The sequence below is a fragment of the Urtica dioica genome, chromosome 8 (genome assembly GCF_054948205.1).
Source record: "Urtica dioica subsp. dioica isolate 48M chromosome 8, U.dioica_male_clone48M_v1_H2, whole genome shotgun sequence".
In the NCBI taxonomy this organism is placed as follows: Eukaryota; Viridiplantae; Streptophyta; class Magnoliopsida; order Rosales; family Urticaceae; genus Urtica; species Urtica dioica.
Genome location: NC_142763.1, coordinates 16,076,876 through 16,084,381, shown reverse-complemented (window position 1 = coordinate 16,084,381; position 7,506 = coordinate 16,076,876). Strand labels below are relative to the sequence as shown.

At 36.8% G+C, this 7,506-nt stretch overlaps 1 long non-coding RNA gene across 2 annotated transcripts; it reads left to right on the top strand.

The window, feature by feature from the left end:
- The first annotated feature begins 1,007 nt into the window (after window positions 1-1,007).
- Window positions 1,008-3,872, top strand: LOC149388455 (uncharacterized). 2 transcript variants are annotated; one of them, XR_016300968.1, is made up of 4 exons: window positions 1,008-1,568; window positions 2,193-2,306; window positions 2,672-2,766; window positions 3,743-3,844. It is a non-coding gene; the product is annotated as an uncharacterized LOC149388455 (long non-coding RNA). The 2 variants fall into 2 exon arrangements; XR_016300967.1 differs by lacking the exon at window positions 2,672-2,766 and having other exon boundaries at window positions 1,016-1,568; window positions 3,743-3,872.
- Window positions 3,873-7,506: the final 3,634 nt, after the last annotated feature.

The following is a 7,506-nucleotide window of genomic DNA, read 5'->3' as shown; positions in this document are numbered from 1 at the left end:
ATGAAGCTGGCGAGAGCAAGCTGTTCGGACCTGAATTGGTAGAGCAGACTACAGAGGCAATCAAGACGATTCGAGCCCGAATGAAAACATCTCAGAGTCGCCAAAAGAGCTATGCAGACAAGCGGAGAAGACCGTTAGAATTCGAAGCAGGAGAGAAAGTCTTTTTAAAGGTTTCCCCGATGCGTGGTGTCATGAGATTCGGGAAGAAAGGGAAGCTCAGCCCGAGGTATGTTGGACCTTTCGAGATTCTGGAGCGAGTGGGCAAGGCAGCGTATCGCCTAGCTCTACCACCGTCGATGTCCAACCTCCATGATGTATTTCACGTATCGATGCTACGGAAATACATGTCTGATCCTTCACATGTACTGCAAGATCAAGAGGTTGAAGTTTCTCCTGACATCAGGTATGAAGAATCAGCCGTCGCAATCCTAGATCGCAAGGAGAAAGTCTTAAGGAATAAGACTATACCTTTGGTCAAAGTACTTTGGAAGAGTCACTCTACAGAAGAAGCTACTTGGGAGCTTGAGAGCGAGATGCAAAAGAAATACCCTTCCTTGTTCTAAGTTTCGAGGACGAAACTCTTTTAAGGGGGTAGGGATTGTAATGTATAAACTTTTGTAACCGCTCGACTTGTGAATTTGAATAAAATGGACGAGTTTTAATTCAAATTCTTGTTGCATATGAGACGTCCTTAAATTTTAAATATCTTGGAATATGATAATATTTAAGGTCGATGAAATTTCGGAATGAGAATATTCGAGTAATCCAATATTATTATTCGAAACATACTCGGAGATTTAAAAAAAATCTCAAGAGTAAAGAATGAATTCCGAAATCCCTTAAATATATTCAAAATAACGAGAAATAATAATAATTTTCTCGGTTATTTTTCAAAATTATTTTTAATTAATTAAGGACAGGATTGTGAGAGTTTATTTTGAAAGGACTTATATGCAATATTTTGAAGGACGAAAGTGAAAGAAAAAGAGAAGCTGGGGTTGATTTGAGAGAGTTGTGGCAGGAGGGGATTGGTCCACGTATGCACGCGTGGCAATAAATGAGGGTGCCACATGGCCACTTTCTCCTCAAATCCTTGCCACCTCACCCTTCTCTCTCTCTTCTCTATTTTCTTCTTCTTCTCCCTTGCTTCACTCGGCCGAAACCCACACACGAGCAAACCAGGACAAGCGAAAAAAAAAAGAAGAAAAGGAAAAACTCTCGGCCGCTCCTCTGCTCATCGCCGACAACCATCATCACCGCCCTCACCCTCGTTCTTCTTCTTCTCTTCTTCTTCCTCTCCTTCGCGCGCCACCACCCAGCACCGAGCTCCACCGCGCGCTCCGGTCCGAGGAAGCACAGCACCGCCGAGCCCCGACGTCGCCACCGCCACCTCTCACTCGCCTTCCTCTCTCTTCCTCTCCTTCGCGCGTCACCGATCGCTGAGTCATCGCGCGCGCTCCGGGTCGAAGAAGAACGACGCCGCCGAGGACCGCCGTGACGCCGGAGCAAGGGAAAAACACCGGGAAGGACGCGAGAACCCTCCGAGGAAGCTAATCTCACGGGTTAAGGTGAGAATTTCGTTTCCTTGAATGAAAATCTCATGAGCTAGGGTTCTTAGATTCAAAATTGGGGATTTTGGATCCGGATTGAATTCAGTGAAATTGATTGGTTTTTATCGTTCATTGAACTCGATTGATGTTGTTTGTAACCTGAATTTGAAGTTTTGATTCGGATTTTTCCTAATTTATCCGAAAATGATGAACTAGGGTTTGAATTGGGGGTTTTTGATTTCGGGTTCGATTTCGGTGCAATTGCTCGGTTTGTTATGTTGTCTGAGCTTGATTATACCTGTGTTTGAGGCTGTGATGATGATGATATTGAGATGTTGAATTGTTTGGTTGAGTATGTTGTTTGGCCGTGTGATTAGTTGGTTTGAAAGCTTGTTGTGGTTGTGATGATGTTGTCTTTGAGTGCTAGTTGGCCGTGTGGCTTGTTTTGGCTATTTTGGTTTGTCTGTTTTGTGGATGATATCTCTGAGCCTCGGTTTGATATGTTGGGATCGTTGTTGTGTTAGGACGGTTCCGGTTAATTGGATTTGTGTTGAGTTCGTTTGTTTGAGTTATGGGTTCGGGTTTTGAGTTATGTGATATCGGAATTTGGTTTTAAGATGTTAACTCGTCGTTGGGTTCCAGGTTTGATTTACAGACATTGACGGACGGACGGGAACCAGACGAGTCGAGAGCGTTGAGATTAGCCTCTGAAGATCTCAAGTTGATAGAGTTATCGAAGTAAAGCTCGATTAACTCGTGAGTTTTAAATCGCTTACAGCGTTTAAATACTCTTATATATGTACTCTCAGTATTTAAATAAATAATTTAGAATTATTTATTTAATAATGTTTATGAATTTAATTTAATTGTTCATTTGGAATTCTCGGTTATTTTTAATTTCGGGTTATTTGATTTATTTAAGACTCGTGATTACTCGTTGAACGTTATCTCGTATCACTCTCGATATGGGATACGCGAGTCTTGAATAAACCTCCGAAAAACCGGGGAATAATAAATTAAATTCTCGAATTCCGAACCGACTCTAATCCCGACAACGAACCCTATTATCTTTAAGTAAACTCGAATCCAATAACTAATGGATGTTCAACTCCGGATGCTAGTTCTTCCGACGTTTCGACAAGCGCCAGGTGCCTCAAGGAACGTGTGAAGCAAGACGTCTTCAGGACTTGTCAAGCGTTCTATCGAACAATTCCGGGTAAGTGTGGAAACATAAGTCAACTACTTACCAAGGGTATAATCCTGTTTGTTTGTGCATTTGTTTGCTAGTAAACAAGAGTAAGTAAAAGCCTAAAATGAATAAACTCGAAAGTTAAGGCTTCGGCCACTCTTGCTTGAAAACTTAGTTCGGGTACGCCCGTTAGGTTCAAACGCTAACTTGAACCAGCCTTGCTTGCTTTGTGTGTGGTTAGACTTCTCTTCTAACTCTAGGAAGTAGGTTAGAATCGAGAGGACGGAAGAGCGATAGACTCTCAAATTCAATCGAGAGTAGAGAGTTCGAAAGTCACATTTCGAGCTTTCAACTTAAAACACTAAACGAGCTTCAAAGGGAAACAATAATTTCTTTCGGGGTTTATCCCGTCACGCTCTTCCGTATATAAGTTTAACGTGTACGCTGCTAGCTGCAGTGTACCCAAACTTTAAACTCGTGTCGGTGGTACTCACAAGTCCCTGACTTGTGCTTAGCGGGCCATGTCGGTCCGTGCGCCGAGTACTCGAAGCAATGGGAGATGGTCGCGCATCGCGAGCTCATTGCTTGCTGGAAGACTCACCGGAAGCTGCCTTGAGCACACCGGGGCGTAGTGGGTGATGGTCGCGGTTCGCGAGCTCACTATGCCAGAGACCAGTGGCGCTGACGTCATGATGAAGGAAGTACCACTAGTGGATCCCAGACATGTGTTAAAACTTAGATCAGTTGACGACTGCTGCTCGAAGTTGAAAACTGGTCTCTAGTCGGACCAGAGGTTATAGCAGTGTGGAGTGTATAACCTTGCGGGACGGCTAGTATTCTAGGATGCGCGCTCATTAGTCACTTTTAGGTGATAGCTGCATCCTGCATTCTTGTTTGCTTGTTCGCACGTCATATGCTTTGCATTAGCTGCTTTTCTTTCATAAGCTAGACTCCCGCTTGCTGAGTCATTCGACTCATAGTTTTATGTCCCTTGGTAATGTAGATAAGGGCAAGGCGGCAATGTAGACGACCAAGAAGGAAACTGAGACGGAACGCGTATCTCTTGACCTACGGGCTATGGGTTCTGGCTCGGGAAGTAGACCTCTATATATAATGTTTTGAATAATATCGACTCTTCCTTAAATAATATCTCGCGTGTATATGTAAAGTCGGGAGCTTTTATGTACATATATATGTATGTATAAGGGTCGATATACGACTTTTAGTTCTAAAAGAAAAACGAAGAATTTCCCGAGATTTCCGATAACCACTTTTGTTGTAAACGTTTCCGCACTTTTAATAATATCGTATTTCATATATTATATGTTTTGTAAATTATGTATTTACTTTAATTGTTTTGTTTACATTATATTATTCATATATGTTATGCTCCCGCTACGTGATGTTGGTTCCGTCGAGTCGCGGCTTGCGGGCGAGGTGACGACGCTCGCGGGTCGTGACATCTAATCTATTATAATTAATTATATAGCCACTTATTAGATAACCCTGTGAAGTTTTTAATTTGTATTTATTTTTCCTTGAAAAGTATTCCGCTATCAGTGTTGGACAAAACCTAGGTCTAGGGTTGTGAAACGATCGTTAAAAGAAGAATAAAAAAAGTGCCAAATAATTATTATATTCTTAATAAAAAATGGTGGGTGTATAGCATCATGCCAATTAAACAATATGTTATTTATTTAATAATGAGGTAATCAGATTTTGTTATTTATGAACAAATCAAAACTGATTTATTTTGCTATTTTTTTTAAATAATGGAGCAATTTAATTTTTTTTTAATATTAAATCCATCCCATTATCTTGTGGAGATAAGACACCGTTTGTAGGATACTGGACGATGGTAAACGTTAAAACAATTACTTTCAACCATAAACATGAACCGTAACCAGCTATAATTTTTTTATTTTCTTCTTGATTTTCTTAGCGATAGGTTGAATTAGATACAACACTGAATATATGTGTTTGCATTTTGCACAATATATATATATATATATATATATATATATATATATATATATATATATCTATATATGTGTGTGATTACTTACTTAAGATCAGTGGAAGAAGAGAAAGAACACTATGCTTTCGATTAATTACTCAATTTCTTCTTTCGAAATATACTTACATTTATTACAAAGAACATGGTTTTGTATAGAAAAAATTCTAACAAATTTCTCTAGTGGGATAGTGGCGCCAATGGCTACTATGTCTCCTATCTAATACATACATACATATATATATATATATATAATTACTAACTAATTACATAAAATTCTAACAAATTTTTCTAATAGGATTTATTTGTCTACACTATTCTACATTTGTCGAACCATAGACGAGAAATAGATTAATCTAACCAGTGGCAAGATTAAAGGGGCCCAAGAGGGCTACATCTGTTGGAAATTTGTGCATTTTAATGGTATTAAATAGTATTTTATATCAATGTATTGATTGATTTGTTGCAAATATTTAAGTGGGGTCCACTTTTCGAAACTGAAAGTTTTACCAGATTCTTATTCCTTGTTGCGAGAGGTATAAATTTAAAATCGGTTATTTATTTGCATAAATCGGAGCTAAGATAAATGAGAATTGATGATCAAAGTGTGTTAAAAAACATCAAAAAATTTGAAGGATTATATTTGCTATGGTCTAATTTTTTGGACCAATTATTTTCTTTATTTGATTTCAAACGTTTTATATGTTTTTACGTATTTGTAACCATGCACTAATGAGTTGGAGGTTACAACCATAGCATTAAGGCTAGTCATTTTTGTTTTCCAGAACCTTCAACACACTTTTATGACATTGATGTGCATTGAAATGTCTTCATTGTGCAACGGTTTTATGCTCAAAACGATCATGAATATGAGTCTATAAAAGGTTGGAGCATGTTCTCATTTGGGGAAGACTTGAGAGAGAGAGAGAGAGGGAGAGCTCACTAACACAAAAGAAATAAATCTACACTCTAGTTTATTTTTTCTCTTTTTCCCTCAATTCTCTCGGTGTTGGTGGTAGTTTTCTGGCACGTCTTTCAAGTTCGCCGGAGTTATAAGGTTGTGCTTTGTCCAACTCATACGTCGTTATATCCTGGGAGGTGGTTGCTCAAGTTATTCTAGCATCCGGTGGGAAATTAATAATACTTTAAAGAAATTGTCGAACAAGCCTCGACCTGTTCTCCGTCTCCCTTCCTACCATTTTTTTTTGGTGATATTGGCCGGTTTATTTATTTTAGTTTATTTACTTTAATTTGTATTTCATGTCTACATATTATGTTATTAGTTTCTGATTATTTATTTATTTAATATTTGCAATTTGTCTATTTAATCACGCCTATTATTAGTAATATGGCTAACAATCTTAAAGCGTTATTTGTTATTTAATATTATTTTATGCTTTGTATTGATTATGAATTTGTTTAGATGTTAATTTTTTACGAGGCTGGTATGTAGCCCGAACCGATACTAATGCGTTGATGATTCTTTAATTTAGTCTATTGCTCATTTCCATTATAGTTGCTTGATTATTAGTCGTGCATGTTGTTATGTTCATTGCTTAGATACTTTTGAATTGTTATCTGGGATCGTATGCTTTTTGAGAGAGAGTATTACTCTAATCATCATTGTTGATCTCAGTTAGTAGAAAATTTTAGGCGAGAGTGCAATTGTTTGAATTCTTGTTCTTTATGCGTGTGATTATTTTAATGGGATTAGAAGCCGAGAGAACAATGATATGTCAATTGCATAAGTTTGCTAGAACACTTTGAGAGAGGATATTGAATATTTTAGAATGAGTGAGATTAATAACACAGAAACGAGAAAATAATAGACAAAATATGGATAATCACTTTAGTCGGTTCGTGGTGAAGTCGTGACCCTATTTTTCTCTTCGATTAAACTCATTAGAATTATTGTTTTCTTGTATTTGACTTATTTGTAGTTAAATCATAATAATCACTCGACAATACTTTGGAGTAAATTCGCGTCAAATTAAATTAAATCGTTAAAATTATTAGTCTATGTGGGATCAATACTCGTATTTTACCTACATTATATTATGTAGGCGACACATGCGATTGCGTGTGAATTTATCGCAACAACTATTTAACACCACGAAAAGGCAAGAAGATGACCTCAAGCATTGACAATGAATCTATTAATATAAATTTTGTATTTGTTTTATATTAATTTTATTTAGTAATGTATGATTATATAATATAAGAGGTATTTATATCATGTAATATATATATATATATATATATATATATATATATATATCTAATCAAAAGTATGTATATAGCCGCAACTTGTCCCGGTTATATGATATGGTCACAACAAGTCATGGATGTAGATTCATGACATAGGGACATATGATATATTCCCCATTTTTTGCAGCTATATATAATAGCCACAAATATTTCAGCCGCAATTTTTATCACATATGAAACCATGGCTGAAAGTGAAATTACTGCGATTTTTTTGGATTAAATTAAACAGCTAACATGGATAAATACGGCCTGTTTAAAAGGCATCAATGGGTCATTTTTTAATTCTATTTTATATGTTTTTGTAAGCAAAACATAAGAAATCACTCTTAAAAAAATGTCTTAAGTCATTAATAGAGTATTTAAACATTATTTCAGCATTTTTTAAATTTTACTAGACACATAAATTTATTTAGAATGTTCCCCATTTGATATATAGAAATTTATAAGCAACTAAGACACATCAAACTTATTGTTTATTAAATAGA